The 15456-nt window shown below is 39.1% G+C and overlaps 1 protein-coding gene and 1 pseudogene across 11 annotated transcripts in view; both read right to left on the bottom strand.

Annotated features, from left to right (window-relative positions):
• The window catches only part of MCTP1 (multiple C2 and transmembrane domain containing 1), a 612722-nt gene that overhangs the window by 115476 nt on the left and 481790 nt on the right, over positions 1–15456 (bottom strand). The gene's annotated exons all lie outside the window — the stretch shown is intronic.
• On the bottom strand, positions 5504–6484 carry LOC117064912 (annotated as a pseudogene).

The raw sequence follows: 15456 nt of genomic DNA, 5'->3' as shown, positions 1-15456 counted from the left end.
TTAGACTTCTCAACTTTTAAAAGAGTTGTCAACTATATTCCCATCTCAGCTGAGGCTTAAAGCATGGTCTGTCCCTAATTGGCAACAGAATATTTGCACTCCAAGTACTTGTCAAAAGAGGATAACGCTGAACGCTTGCTGCCCAGTGCCTATCAAAAATCAGTTGTGAGAAATTGTATTTATGGAAGGTTGCCTGAAGGACATACATTCCTTTTTAGATCTTCTAAATTGTATTTTTGGATTTAGCCAAACCATTTGAGAGTAACATACTTAAACCCCATAGCTATGTTACCTCAATAGTTATTGTGTCCCTGTGCCTAGCACTGAGATAGGCGCTTTTCATACTTGAGTAATAATCTTTAAAATAACTATGCAAGGTAGGGGTTAATATCTCTGTTCCAGATCAGGAAACACTCCCAGCACTGTCAAATAGCTTGCTCAAGGCCACCCAGCAAGTAAATGGCATTTTACACAATTCAAACCAAGTCTGTCTGGCTCCAAATTTCATCGTCTGTATATAGTGCTAGAGTTGCTTTGACGGAACTGCATTTTGGTGTTGCAGCAGCAGCCTCTACTGAGGGAAGTTAAAAGAAAGAATTCTACAAAACACAACATTGTATTTAACTCTGGAGATTTTGTTCACATTATACAGTGTCAACTTTATAAAGGCTCTTGAATAAGAACTTTTGAGGTCTTAGTACTGGAAACAGTTGGGCTTCCACTGAGCAACTAATAGGCTTAATACAGAAACATCAAGAAAATTGTGAATCGTGTATCTGATAGGGTTTCCCTCCATCGACCTTCTGGGAAACACAGATCCTACATTTTGACCTTCCCCTGTCTAGTACTTGAGCTCTGCATTTTACGTGCCACCTCCAGCACTAGAATTGTCGTATTTTTTCCTCCTTTTCTCTAACCATCGGTGTGATTCCTTTATTTAGATATGCAACTTGTCATATTGTATGTATATTTGTAATATATTTCCATTATTTCCATATTTTCCCAGTACAAATAAAAAGCCTACACTTATTAAGCATTTCCTATGTTTCAGGAACTGTGCTAAATGGCATTATACTATACAACTGTCCCTTGGTACACACCAGGGATTGGTTTCAGGACCACCCTCTGATACAAAAACCTATACATACTCAAGTCCTGCAATCGGCTCCGAGGAAACCGAGTATATAAAAAGTTGGCCCACCCTATATGTGGGCTTCATTCACATCCCCCGGATACTGTATTTTCTATCTGCATTTGGTTGAAAAAAAATCCATATATAAGTGAACCCTTGCAGTTCAAACTTAACGTTGTTTGAGAGTCAGCTGCATTTTCTTTTTAGTAACTGTGAATTATGTTATATCATTAGCCCCATTTTACAGATGAGTAACACGTGGCTCAAAGGGGTTTCAATATTAGGTTGCTGCAAAAGTAATTGCAGTTTTGCCATTTAAATTTTTTGCATGGTTTTAATATCTGTTGAAATAATTAATTAATTATACTTTAAGTTCTGGGATACATGTGCAGAACATGCAGGTTTGTTACATAGGTATACATGTGCCATAGTGGTTTGCTCCACCCATCAACCCATCATCTACATTAGGTATTTCTCCTAATGCTTGTCGCCCACCCCCAAACAGGCCCTGCTGTGTAATGTTCCCTCCCTGTGCCCATATGTTCTCATTGTTCAACTCTCATTTATGAGTGAGAACATGTGGTGTTTGGTTTTCTTTTCTTTTTTTTTTTTTTTTGAGGCGGAGTCTTGCTCTGTCGCCCAGGCTGGAGTGCAGTGGCCGGATTTCAGCTCACTGCAAGCTCCGCCTCCCGGGTTTACGCCATTCTCCTGCCTCAGCCTCCCAAGTAGCTGGGACTACAGGCACCCGCCACCTCGCCCGGCTAGTTTTTTGTATTTTTAGTAGAGACGGGGTTTCACTGTGTTCGCCAGGATGGTCTCGATCTCCTGACCTTGTGATCCGCCCGTCTCGGCCTCCCAAAGTGCTGGGATTACAGGCTTGAGCCACTGCGCCCGGCCAGTGTGTTTGGTTTTCTATTCCTGTGTTAGTTTGCTGACAATAATGGTTTCCAATTTCATCCATGTCCCTGCAAAGGACATGAACTCATTCCTTTTTATGGCTGCCTAATATTCCATGGTGTATATGTGCTACATTTTCTTTATCCAGTTGATGGGCATTTGGGTTGGTTCTAAGTCTTTGCCATTGTGAATAGTGCTGCAATAAACATACATGTGCATGTATTTTTGCAGTAGAATGATTTATAATCCTTAGGGTATATACACAGTAATGGTATTGCTGGGTCAAATGGTATTTCCAGATCTAGATCCTTGAGGAATCACCACAGTCTTCCACAATGGTTGAACTAATTTACACTCCCAACAACAGTGTAAAAGTTCTTATTTCTCCACATCCTCTCCAGCATCTGTTGTTTCCTGACTTTTTAATGATCACCATTCTAACTTGCATGAGATGGTATCTCATTGTGGTTTTGATTTGCATTTCTCTAATGACCAGTGACGATGAGCTTTTGTTCATATGTTTGTTGGCCACATAAATGTCTTCTTTTGAAAAGTATCTCTTCATATCCTTCACCCACTTTTTAATGGGGTTTTTTCTCTTAAATTTGTTTAAGTTCCTTGTAGATTCTGGATATTAGCCCTTTGTCAGATGGATACTTTGCAAACATTTTCTCCCACTCTGTAGGTTGCCTGTTCACATAGTTTCTTTTGCTGTGCAGAAGCTCTTTGGTTTAATTAGATTCCATTTGTTAATTTTTGCTTTTGTTGACATTGCTTTTGGTGTTTTAGCCATGAAGTCTTTTCCCATGCCTATGTCCTGAATGGTATTGCCTAGGTTTTATTCTAGAGTTTTTATGGTTTTAGGTCTTACGTTTCAGTTTTTAATCCATCTCGAGTTAATTTTTATATTAGGTGTAAGGAAGGGGTCCAGTTTCAGTTTTCTGTATATGGCCAGCCAGTTTTCCCAACACCGTTTATTAAATAGGGAATTCTTTCCCCACTGCTTTTGTCAGGTTTGCCAAAGATCAGATGGTTGTAGATGTGTGGTGTTATTTCTGAGGCCTGTGTTCTGTTCCATTGGTCTATACATATGTTTTGGTACCAGTACCACATCAATTTGGTTACTGTAGGTTTGTAGTATAGTTTGAAGTCAGGTAGTGTGATGCATCCAGCTTTGTTCTTTTCGCTTAGGATTGTTTTGGCTATACGGGCTCTTTTTTGATTTCATATGAAATTTAAAGTAGTTTTTTCTAATTCTGTGAAGAAAGTCAATGGTAACTTGATGGGAATAACATTGAATCTATAAATTACTTTGGGCAGTATGGTCACTTTCACAATATTGATTCTTCCTATCCATGAGCATGGAATGCTTTTCCATTTGTTTGTGTACTCTCTATTTCCTTGAGCAGTGGTTTGTGGTTCTCCTTGAAGAGGTCCTTCACATCCCTTGTAAGTTGTATTCCTGTTTTTTTCTCTTTGTAGCAATTGTGAATGGGAGTTTGCTCACGATTTGGCTCTCTATTATTGGTGTATAGGAATGCTTGTGATTTTTGCACACTGATTTTGTATCTTTGCTGAAGTTGCTTATCAGCTTAAGGAGTTTTGGGGCAAAGACAATGGGGTTTTCTAAATATACAGTCATGTCATCTGCAAACAGAAATACTTTTTGACTTCCTCTCTTCCTATTTGAATATCCTTTATTTCTTTCTCTTGCCTGACTGCCCTGGCCAGAATTTCTAATACTATGTTGAATAGGAGTGGTGAGAGAGGGCATCCTTGTCTTCTGCCAGTTTTCAAAGGGAATTCTTCCAGCTTTTGCCCATTCAGTATGATATTGGCTGTGGGTTTCTCATAGATAGTTCTTATTATTTTGAGATATGTTCTATCAATACCAGTTTATTCAGTGTTTTTAGTATGAAGTGATGTTGAATTTTATTGAAGGCCTTTCTGCATCTATTGAGATAATCGTGGTTTTTGTCATTGGTTCTGTTTATGTGATGGATTACGTTTATTGATTTGCATATGTTGAACTAGCCTTGCATCCCAGAGATGAAGCTGACTTGGTAGTGGTGGATAAGCTTTTTAATGTGCTGCTTGATTTGTTTTGCCAGTATTTTATTGAGGATTTTCACACTGATGTTCATTAGGAATATTAGCCTGAAATTTTATTTTTTTGTTGTGTCTCTGCCAGGTTTTGGTATCAGGATGATGCTGGCCTCATAAAATGAGTTTGGAAGGAGTCCCTCTTTTTCTATTGTTTAGAATACTTTCAGAAGGAATGGTTACCAGCTCCTCTTTGTACCTCTGGTAGAATTCGGCTGTGAATCCATCTGGTCATGGGCTTTTTTTGGTTTGTAGGCTATTAATTACTGCCTCAATTTCAGAACTTGTTATTCATCTATTCAGGGATTCAATTACTTCCTGGTTTAGTCTTGGGAGGGTATATGTGTCCAGGCATTTATCCATTTCTTCTAGATTTTCTAGTTTATTTGCATAAAGGTGTTTATAGTATTCTCTGATGGTAGTTTGTATTTCTGTGGGATCACTGGTGATATTCCCTTCATCATTTTTATTTTGTCCATCTGATTCTTCTCCTTTTCTTCTACATTAGTCTGGCTAGCAGTCCATCTATTTTGTTAATCTTTTCAAAAAACCAGCCCCTGGATTCACTGGTTTTTTTTTTTTTAAGGGTTTTTCATGTCTCTGTCTCCTTCAGTTCTGCTCTGATCTTAGTTATTTCTTGTCTTCTGCTAACTTTTGAATTTGTTGGCTCTTGCTTCTCTAGTTCTTTTAATTGTGATGTTACAGTGTCAATTTTGGTTATTTCCCACTTTGTCCTGTGGGCATTTAGTGCCATAAATTTCCCTCTAAACACTGCTTTAGCTGTGTCCCAAAGATTCTGGTATGTTGTGTCTTTGTTTTCATTGGTTTCAAAGAACTTATTTATTTCCGCCTTAATTTTGTTATTTACTCAGTAGTCATTCACAAGAGCAGGTAGTTTAGTTTCCATGTAGTTTTGCAGTTTTGAGTGAGTTTCTTAATCCTGAGTTCTAATTTGATTGCATTGTGGTCTGAACAATTTCTGCTCTTTTGCATTTGCTGAGGAGTGTTTTACTTTCAATTATATGGTCGATTTTAGAATAAGTGCTATGTGGTGCTGAGAAGAATATATATTCTGATGATCTGGGGTGGAGAGTTCTATAGATGTCTAATAGGTCCACTTGGTAGAGAGCTGAGTTCAAGTCCTGAATATCCTTGATAATTCTCTGTCTTGTTGATCTAATATTGACAGTGGGGTGTTAAAGTCTCCCACTATTATTGTGTGGGAGTCTAAGTCTCTTTGTAGGTCTCTAAGAACTTGCTTTATGAATCTGGGTGCTCCTGTATTGGGTGCATATATATTTAGGACAGTTAGCTCTTCTTGTTGCATTGATCCCTTTACCATTATGTAATGCCCTACTTTTTTTTTTTTTAATCTTTGTTGGTTTAACGCTTGTTTGTTTATTTTTTCCAATTTGAGAGCAGGTAGTGTTTATTAACTGACCAGCTTAGAAAAATAATCATGGTAGACAACTTAGTTCATTCTTCTAATAAGCCTGTTGATCTTGTCCTCCCTGTTGCCAGCATCTCCACCTTCTACAAAATGGGTGGTCTTTTACTTCATTCTGCCTCATGGATAAGATAATTTGAAGGCTCATAGGAAGTTATTTGCTTCTTTGAAGCATTCTCCAACAGTATAGATCCCATGAATCAGATCCTCCATGCAGATGATGCCATATTTACCAAGAGATTGAGCAATCAAAGCATTATCTGTTGAAGCAATTCACTTCTTATTGATTTTGCTATAACCATGCTTGTACATTAGTTCATTTACTAACTTTAGATTTGGGTACCCCCATGCAATATATGGCTCTACAATCCTCAGCATGTTAACTGAAGCCTTGTTGAGCTTTACAAAGGTTCCACTGATGATTTGACGAAGGCGAAGAAGCTGCAACACCTTTCAGACCTTTTGGCTCACACCATTGATACCTCTGATCTTGATGACAAATGCCGATCTGGGTTCTTCAGGAACACAGAAGTGGCCAGTTTTTCTTGCCATCTTCGCCATTTGAATTTCAGTTCTGTACATTTGCCTATATTCCTTGTGATAGTGCTTCACTTTTTCATAGATAAGCTTCCTCCTTCCCTTTCAAAGCATCTTTTGGGCAAACTTCTTTCTTAGGCACTTGATCTTCAGCTCTGCGAAATTCCTTCACTTTTTCTTGAGGGTTTCTGGCACAGCAGGAATCTTCTTCTCTTCTGTACCCTCCATGGTTATAGCTGGAAAAAGAGGAAGTTGACACATACACTTAAAGTCTGTTGTATCAGAGAGTAGGATTGTGACCCCTGCTTTTTTTTTTTTTTTTTTTTTGCTTTACATGTGCTTGGTAAATCTTCCTCCATCCCTTTATTTTGAGCCTGTGTGTGTCTTTGCTTGTGAGATAGATCTCCTGAATACAGCACACTGATGGGTCTTGAATATTTATCCAATTTGCCAATCTGTGTCTTTTAATTGGGGCATTTAGCACATTACATTTAAGGCTAATATTGTTATGTGTGAATTTGATCCTGTCATTATGATGCTAGCTGGTTATTTTGCCTACTAGCTGATGCAGTTTCCTTATAGTGTCGATGGGCTTTACATTTTGGTTTGTTTTTGTAGTGGCTGGTTCAGGTTTTTCCTTTCCATATTTAGTGCTTCTTTCAGCAGCTCATATAAGGCAGGCCTGGTGTTGACAAAATCCCTCAGCATTTGCTTGTCTATAAAGGATTTTATTTCTCCTTCACTTATGTAGCTAAGTTTGGCTGGATATGAAATTCTGGGTTGAAAATTCTTTTAGTTAAGAATGTTGAATATATTGGCCCCCACTCTCTTCTGGCTTGTAGGGTTTCTGCAGAGAGATCTGCTGTTAGTCTGATGGGCTTCCCTTGTGGGTAGCCTGACCTTTCTCTCTGGCTGCCCTTAACATTTTTTCCTTCATTTCAACCTTGGTGAATCTGACGATTATGTGTCTTGGGGTTGCTCTTCTCGAGGAGTGTCTTTGCAGTGTTCCCTGTATTTCCTGAATTTGAATGTTGGCCTGTCTTGCTAGGTTGGGGAAGTTCTCCTGGATAATATCCTGAAGTGTGTTTTCCAACTTGGTTGCATTTTCCCTGTCACCTTCAGGTACACCAATTAAACGTAGATTTGGTCTTTTCACATAGTCCCATATTTCTTGGAGGCTTTGTTCATTCCTTTTCATTCTTTTTTCTCTAATCTTGTTTTCACGGATATCCTTTCTTCTGCTTGATTGATTTTGGGATTGACACTTGTGTATGCTTCACAAAGTTCTTGTGGTGTGTTTTTCAGCTCCATCAGGACAATTACGTTCTTCTCTAAACTGGTTATTCTAGTTAACAATTCCTCTAACCTTTTATCAAAGTTCTTAGCCTCCTTGCATTGGGTTAGAACATTCTCCTTTAGCTCAGAGGAGTTTGTTATTACCCATCTTCTGAAGCCTACTTCTGTCAATTCATCAAACTCTTTTTCTGTTCAGTTTGTTCCCTTGCTGGCAAGGAGTTGTGATCCTTTGGAGGCGAGGAGGCATTCTGGTTTTTGGAATTTTCAGCCTTTTTGCATTGATTTTTCCTCATCTTCATGGACTTATCTACCTTCGGTCTTTGCTGTTGGTGACCTTCGGATGGAGTTTTTGCATGGTCATCTTTTCCGTTGATGTTGAAGTTATTGCTTTCTGTTTGTTAGTTTTCTTCTAATAGTCAGGCTCCTCTTCTGCAAGTCTGCTGGAGTTTGCTGGAGGTCCACCCTGTTTGCCTCGGTGTCACCAGTGGAGGCTGCAGAACAGCAAAGATTGCTGCCTGTTCCTTCCTCTGGAAGCTTTGTCCCAGAGGGGCACCTGCCAGATGCCAGCCAGAGCTCTTCTGTATGAGGTGTCTGTTGACCCTGCTGGGAGGTGTCTCCCAGTCAGGAGGCATGGGGGTCAAGGACCCACTTAAGGAAGCAGACTGTCCCTTGGCAGAGCTTGAGTGCAGTGCTGGGAGATCCCCTGGTCTCTTCAGAGCTGGCAGGCAAGAACATTTAATTCTGCTTAAGCTGCTTCCACAGTCGCCCCTTCCCCCAGGTGCTCTGTCCCGGGGAGATGGCAGTTTTATCTATAAGCCCCTGACTAGGGCTGGTGCCTTTCTTTCAGAGATGCCTCGCCCAGAGGGGAGGAATCTAGAGAGGTAGTCTGGCTACAGCAGCTTTGCTGAGCTGTGGTGGGCTCTACCCAGTCCGAAATTCCCAGTGGCTTTGTTTACACTGTGAGGGGAAAACTACCTACTCAAGCCTCAGAAATGGCAGGTGCCCCTCCCCACCACCAAGCTGGAGGGTCCCAGATCGATTTCAGACTGCTGTGCTGGCAGCAAGAATTTCAAGCCAGTGGATCTTAGCTTGCTGGTCTCCGTGGGATCCACTGAGCAAGACAATTTGGCTCCCTGGCTTCAGCACCCTTTCTAGGGGAGTGAATGGTTCTGTCTTTCTGGTGTTCCAGGAGCCAATGGGGTATGGAAAAAAGAAAGGAAAGAAAGGAATGAAAGGAAGAAAGAAAGAAAAGAAAAGAAAAGAAAAGAAAAGAAAAGAAAAGAAAGAAAGAAAGAAAGGAAAGAAAGAAAGAGAGAGAGAGAGAAAGAAAGAAAGAAAAGAAAAGAAAGAGGAAGGAAGGAAGGAAGAAGGAAGGAAGGAAGAAAACAACTTCTGCAGTTAGTACAGGGTCTGCCCAAATAGCCACCTCGTTTTTGCTTGAAATCCAAGGCCCTGAGGGAATCTCCTGATCTGTGGGTTGTGAAGACCATGGGAAAAGCATAGTATCTGGGCTGGAATGCACTGTTCCTCATGGCACAGTCCCTCATGGCTTCCCTTGACTAGGGGAGGGAGTTCCCCAACCCGTTGTGCTCCCTGGGTGAGGCGATGTCCCACCCTGCTTCAGCTCACCCTCCGTGGGCTGCACCCACTGTCTAACAAGTCCCAGTGAGATGAACTGGGTACCTTATTTGAAAATGTAGAAATCACCCGCCTTCTGCATTGGTCTTGCTGGGAGCTGCAGACCGCAGCTGTTCTTATTTGGCCATCTTGCCCAGAAATCCATTTAAAAATTTTTAAATGGCAAAACCGTAATTACTTTTGCACCAACCTAATAAGATGCTCAGGGTCACATAGCAGAGCCAGTTTTCTGGCTGACTCCAGAACCTTGGCTGTTAATCACTATGTGTGTTTCTCTTCAGCTCCATGTCATGGTCAGTTAACGGGGACAGAGGAACACAACAGGATGGGAATAGAAGGAGACATGGGGGAAAGGAAAAATAAAACATGGGGAAAAGATGTCCTAAAGGGAAGAAAGGGAGCATGTAAAAATAGACGAGAGAAAAGTAAGGCAGAGTAAAGAAAGGTAACAGAGAAAACAAAGGATATGGGACAGAGATGGAATGTGTTCACAGTTCTGCCTCAGAAGTGTATAATCTTTTGAACTCTCAGAATGAGTTTTTTTCTTGAAGGTTCAGCCCTAAGTATTAGCAACACACAACTGCCAACTTTTCACTATAAACTTCTATCTCTCTTGTTGTATCATCCACTCCTTTGCATGAGTATATGCTGTGCTGTCTCGCTATTCATCCTGCTTTGTGAGCAGCTCTTACCACCTCATGGAAAATGCAGCCACACTCTTTATAGTATCCAACTCAGCAGAGGCAGCATTCAGGATGTTTCATGTTAATTCCCAGGAAAGAGTCTAGTATTTTTTTCATTTCAAATATATTCTTCTCTGTTACCATCCACAGAGGTAAACGATTAAAACAAACAAAACCAAAACCAAACTCCTTTATTTTTCTGGCCACAGACCAGGAAAACATCACCTTTTAGTATCTTTCCAGAGGTAGGACAAAGGTAAACGTTAGAAACTCACTCTCAAGAAGTACAACTATTTACATGGGCTTGTATACATCACAGTAAGCTATCTCTGACATTTGTATTTATAATTAAGTAGCCAAAAATATTAAAAGTAGCCCTTGCAGTATTACAAGACAACTTCCCGCTTTTGCTTCCAAATTTAGTAATTATTTTTTAAAATTAACATTTGTTATCTCATGGAATGTTAGGATCTTCTATAGCGAGATGACACAGGTTTTAAAAGTTCACATTGGGACCACTGAGGTGTCTATCAATTTACCAGCTGGAAATAGCTCTGAGATCTCATATCTGTCATACTGATGGTCTTTGAGGGAATTATGCTATGTAACTGTGGGTTTCTTTAAGTCCTATTTAATTCCAGCATCCCCAATATGAGAATTTATATATCTGATTAAGTTAGTTCGAAGAAATATATATTTGAGGGTGAACATTACTCATGTTTCCACATGGGGGTGCTACCTCATGGTCACACTCTTCTCAGTCTTCCTCTTGACAGAGAGATTTCTAAACACAGACAAGATGGGTCATTTCTTAAATGTCACTGACTCTTCTTAAACTGAGAGGAAATATGCAATGGTGAATAAACACTGAGTATAGTCATAGGTTTAGCCCCAAATCTACCACCCATTAATTGGGGCACTTTGGGTGAACTAAGGGCCCAACCAATCATGGAGGATTGTTTTGAAGGTAACAAATGTGCACATGACTTGTAAATGGTAAAACATTAACAAATTAAAGATAATTAGATCCAGATTGTAGTCCATGTCTAGATATAAAAGACTCTGCTGTTAGATTATCAGAAGACATTATGCTATAGATGTCTTTAAAGTGTAGGCTACTGAAGTACAGGGTCACATCAAGAACTCAACACCAATATTAGTAAAACATTCAGCATTACCAAAAGATTGGAGACTGAGAGTTAAGTTGATAAGCAGAAATGCCGAGAAAATGTCTAGATGCTCAGACTGCTCTATGACTACAGAATAAAGTAGTTCCAAGTTGATGACATCAAGTCAAGGCTATTTCTGAAAAGGTCAAAATGGGCCTATAGATTATGTTCTGGTTTATCCAATCGTCTGTCACTAGGTCTCCAACAGGAACGTTCAAACCACTGCTATATGTTTCCAATTTGCAACAAATTAGAAAACATTTGTTTTGTCTTTTGGAACCATACACAAATAAAAATATGTTTGCAAAAGATTTTTATAAGATCCTTGTGCAGTTTTTAAACTCCCAAATGTAAATGCCAGAAATAATTTTTGAATGTGCTTTAAGGACACACTGAAAATTTTCTTCTTACAGCTGATAGACACCTGACATTTTAGCCATTGAGCACAGTGTCCCATCTTGTCTCCAGGGTCCATTTTTAGGAGTCAAAGGTGCTTAAATAAGAATCCTTTGTGTAATGAAATTCACTAAGCTTTAAGGAGTTTTATTTTAAAAGCTCTTTACAAATTAAATTCAGGTTAACATGTTTAAGAATATAAATGTTCACAATGTTATGGGAACACAATATATACATATTTCTGAGGCAAATATACTATTTTAGGCTCTTACGTTTTTAAGGATCACTAATTCTAGGCATACACATCTTCTGGTGGCAAATATTTAGGTATTTGGTTCTTTCAATAACAATAAAAAAGATGAGGTGAAATCTGTTAATGCTAATAATATTCAGGCTAGAGAGAAGGGAAAAAGATAAATTCAAAAGAAGAAACACTTCTATGGAATCCTTTACTGATCAAGTAGCAACCTAGGACAAGCTTCTTTAATGAACCTGCTGATGCTTGATTAGGGTATTAAAAGATTTTTGAAAAATGGGGCAATCCCAAGGGCTCTACAGTTTCTGTGGTATCCTTAATTAATTCCACTTTGAGTTCATTATTCAACAGCTGCTTTAGGAAAATAAAAGGTCTGCATCTCTTTACACAAATGTTTGAGAGTTATTTTATAATGCATTCCCTCCTTGCATAAGCCATTTGTTCTAAACTAGATTAAGAGGAAATACAATGAGAAGCTACTTCCATTGCCAAGGGGATTAGAAAAGTTATCCAGTTTTACCTGTACTTTCTTCAATGTAAGAAAAGAAAGTTCCCAAGTAATCACCACACGTTCCCCTAGAAGACCCAAGTTTTCAAAGCTTCATTTCTACCTAAGGTTATTTTTGCTGGGAAAATATGTCTGTGATTTCTTTGATCGACAATGTGAACATTTATATCTCCCTCTATGAATTGTTTCAAAAACATGTCTTTGGCTTCTTTAACTCATGGTTTCCAGCTTATCCTTTGACTTCTTCTCTCAGTCATTTTTGACACAGGTTCTCTTCTCTTGCTTTGGGCTAGCTGAACACACACACACACACACACACACACACACTCCCCTACTCCCCTTCAGTATGACTTCATGACAACTGGTCTGGTTGTGAGCACTACCTTAAATTCCAGCTGCCCTGTTGGCTCCTGTACTTACAAAGTCTGAATTTATTGTGGGCCCTTGTAGTGCAATTTTTGACACATCATTAAGCTCCCTTTCATTGGGAGCCTCAGGGCATATTCAGGCTCACTGCGAAGAGTGCGCCTAAATAACGGTTAAAACACGTATCAGGAACTGCAAGGGGCTTGTTTGCCAGCAGGGCAAACAGTTCACTGTAGCTCAAGCAATACCCTACAACAGGGTGGGTAGAGATAATGAGATAACCACACACCACAAGTGAGCTGTTCATCTTTGTCTTCAAGCATCTAAGAACACAGTTATCTCAGTAGGATGGTGCACCCTGGAGAGTTATAAATATCTTTCAGAAAGGTAAAGAAAAACAGTCAAAGAAAACACATCCAAAAAAAATAAGCAGAAGAACACTGGTGGACAATTTTTTAAAGCAAAATGTCAGCTATACCAGAACTTATCGAATCAGGCCAATAAGTTCTGTTTGCTTTTTTTGGCATTATGTTTTATTTTAAGTGTATGCAGATTTATTCTAATGTTATGATGCTAATCAACCTGTGTAGCTATAATAAAATAAAGGCAATGTCAACACCTCATCAACTAATCACATTGCTTCTTTCATTCTGGACACTGTATCCTCCCTACATATACCGAAGTACTATAAAAATTATTTATACAAATAAACTATTATTTAAAGACTGAAAAGGCATAATAAATTATGCGTAATATGGCCCAATTATGTGGTAATTTCTTTGTTTTAATTATTTGTATAGTTTTAATGAAGGGGTTGCTAGAAGGTGGAACCATTTTTATATTTAATGGAAAAAACAAATTTGTTTTTAAGAATGAAAACAAAGATAATTAGCTCTTAAATTAGAGGCATACTAATATATGCATGTTCCTAAATTATTGCCAGTATTATTACTTTGTGCTATCAAAACTTTTCTCTCTGAAGCACAGATATTGGCTATTCAAGTTATTTTTCCCATTTCTGTTAAATGTATTAATATCTTGCTGTTCATCAAGTGCCAAAATAAAGGTTAAAAAAGTTCCCTAGATTATCTGCAGAAGAAAAATTGGGGTGGGTGATGACAACTATGATCTTTCAAGATGTAGTTTACGAATGCATAATAACTTAAGAAAGTGAGAAAAAAAATAGATTTATCAAGAAAAGAGAGAACTAGCCTAAATTCAACACAGCAAATCAGCAAATTTCTTCAGGGAAAGACATCAAATTTGAAAGGCATCAATACTTTTCTGCTGTCACCAAACTGTTATTTATGCTCATGTACCAGCTGGATTTGTGTATGTGCGTGCATAATCTTTTTCTCACCACTGATGTCATCATTAAAGCTGTGCAAGAATTTTGATTTCGCTTTGCACAATCTTCAGGGGAGACTTGGACATTATGGTGAAAGTTTGTGACAAGTTTGTAAAAGTAAGAAATGCAGGCTTTAAGGCAGTGAAATGTCACCACTGCAAAACAGAGGAAGCTTTCCCAAGTGTGTATTATTTTGTCTGCCCAGTCTGCACTGAAGGAACCACACAGCGCAATCGCAAAGAAATAGGTAGTTAACCACTTATGGTAGGGGAAGAAAGATATTTAACATTATCCATATAACACTCTCCATAACTAGTTGTCCTTTTTGAATATTCAAACATATTCTAGAATTTCAAGACACATATATTTTTTACAATGTGCAGAAAGATACAAGCCACTGTGCATCTGATTTCCAAGGCACAAGCTACTACTGTGTTTTATCACTGTAAACCTTATCTATGAGGTTTATAAAGGCTTCAAGATACTAAGACTTTTAGGATTTTTCTGGTTATGAAATTTCAAAGCTGCAAGGAATTAATTTTCAGACAAGGAGGAAATGACCAGGAACAGTAGGCAGTGGCAGGCCATTATGAGGAAGAGACATCATAGGGCAATTCAGAGGCCGCCGATTCCAGTCAGAGATCTCAGGTTGCATGAGTGGCAATCTGGACAGAGTGTGGAGGATCTAACCCCCAATAACCTATCTGAAAACAAAACTTCATTAGGAGACCTGGTAACTGAATTTAAAGATAATGTGCCATTATAACACACTCTCTCTCTCTCTCTTTTTTTTTTTTTGAAACGGAGTTTTACTCTTGTTACCCAGGCTGGAGTGCAATGGTGCCATCCCTGCTCACTGCAACTGCAACCTCCGCCTCCCAGGTTCAGCAATTCTCCTGGCTCAGCCTTCCCAGTAGCTGGGATTACAAGTGTGCACCACCATGCCCAGCTAGTTTTGTATTTTTAGTAGAGACGGGGTTTCACCATGTTTATCAGGCTGGTCTTTCCTAACCTCAAGTGATCTACCTGCTTCGGCCTCCCAAAGTGCTGGGATTACACGCAGGAGCCACTATGCCTGGCCCTATAATGCATTCTCATTCTTAGTTTAGTTAGCAGTTGACGAATGCTTAGATTTAAGGGTTTGAGCATTGGGAAAGGGATTTTGAAAGGGAAGGTGATTTTAATTATTAACTGATACTACTATGATGATAATTACCAGATTTTTATGAAGCATCTTCTAAGAGTAGCTCAGTTATAAACCTTTTCTTGCATTTTCTTACTTTATTCTCACAAAAGCCTGCAAGGTAGATATGAGTTTCAGCATTCTAAAAAAGGAGGTAACTGAAGGTCAAGGTGGGATAACTTGTCCAAAGTGAGAAATATAACAGAAAGGAGTGAGTTACAATAGCCAGGGTGTGATCTGGCTCCGAGACAGACAGTGGCAATTGACTTAACGTCTCTGGGCTTTGTTGTCCTCATCTAGAAGACTGTTGTTTGTCAAGAGTAGAGATGCTACGTACAGCAACTCAATAGTGGCTGATTCATAATACATACCCACTAAAAGGGTTGCTTCTGCCAGTGCTATATCCCCATGACTTCTCATAACCACATCTTCCTTAGCAGAGTCATTTATATCCAGGCCTGTCTTACTTCAAAGCTCTTGCCTTCTCCTTAAGAGAA

This window comes from Trachypithecus francoisi, unplaced genomic scaffold (genome assembly GCF_009764315.1).
Source record: "Trachypithecus francoisi isolate TF-2019V2 unplaced genomic scaffold, Tfra_2.0 Lachesis_group2, whole genome shotgun sequence".
Classification (NCBI taxonomy): Eukaryota; Metazoa; Chordata; class Mammalia; order Primates; family Cercopithecidae; genus Trachypithecus; species Trachypithecus francoisi.
The sequence above is the reverse complement of the archived record's forward strand: the minus strand, read 5'-3'. Positions and strand labels throughout refer to the sequence as shown.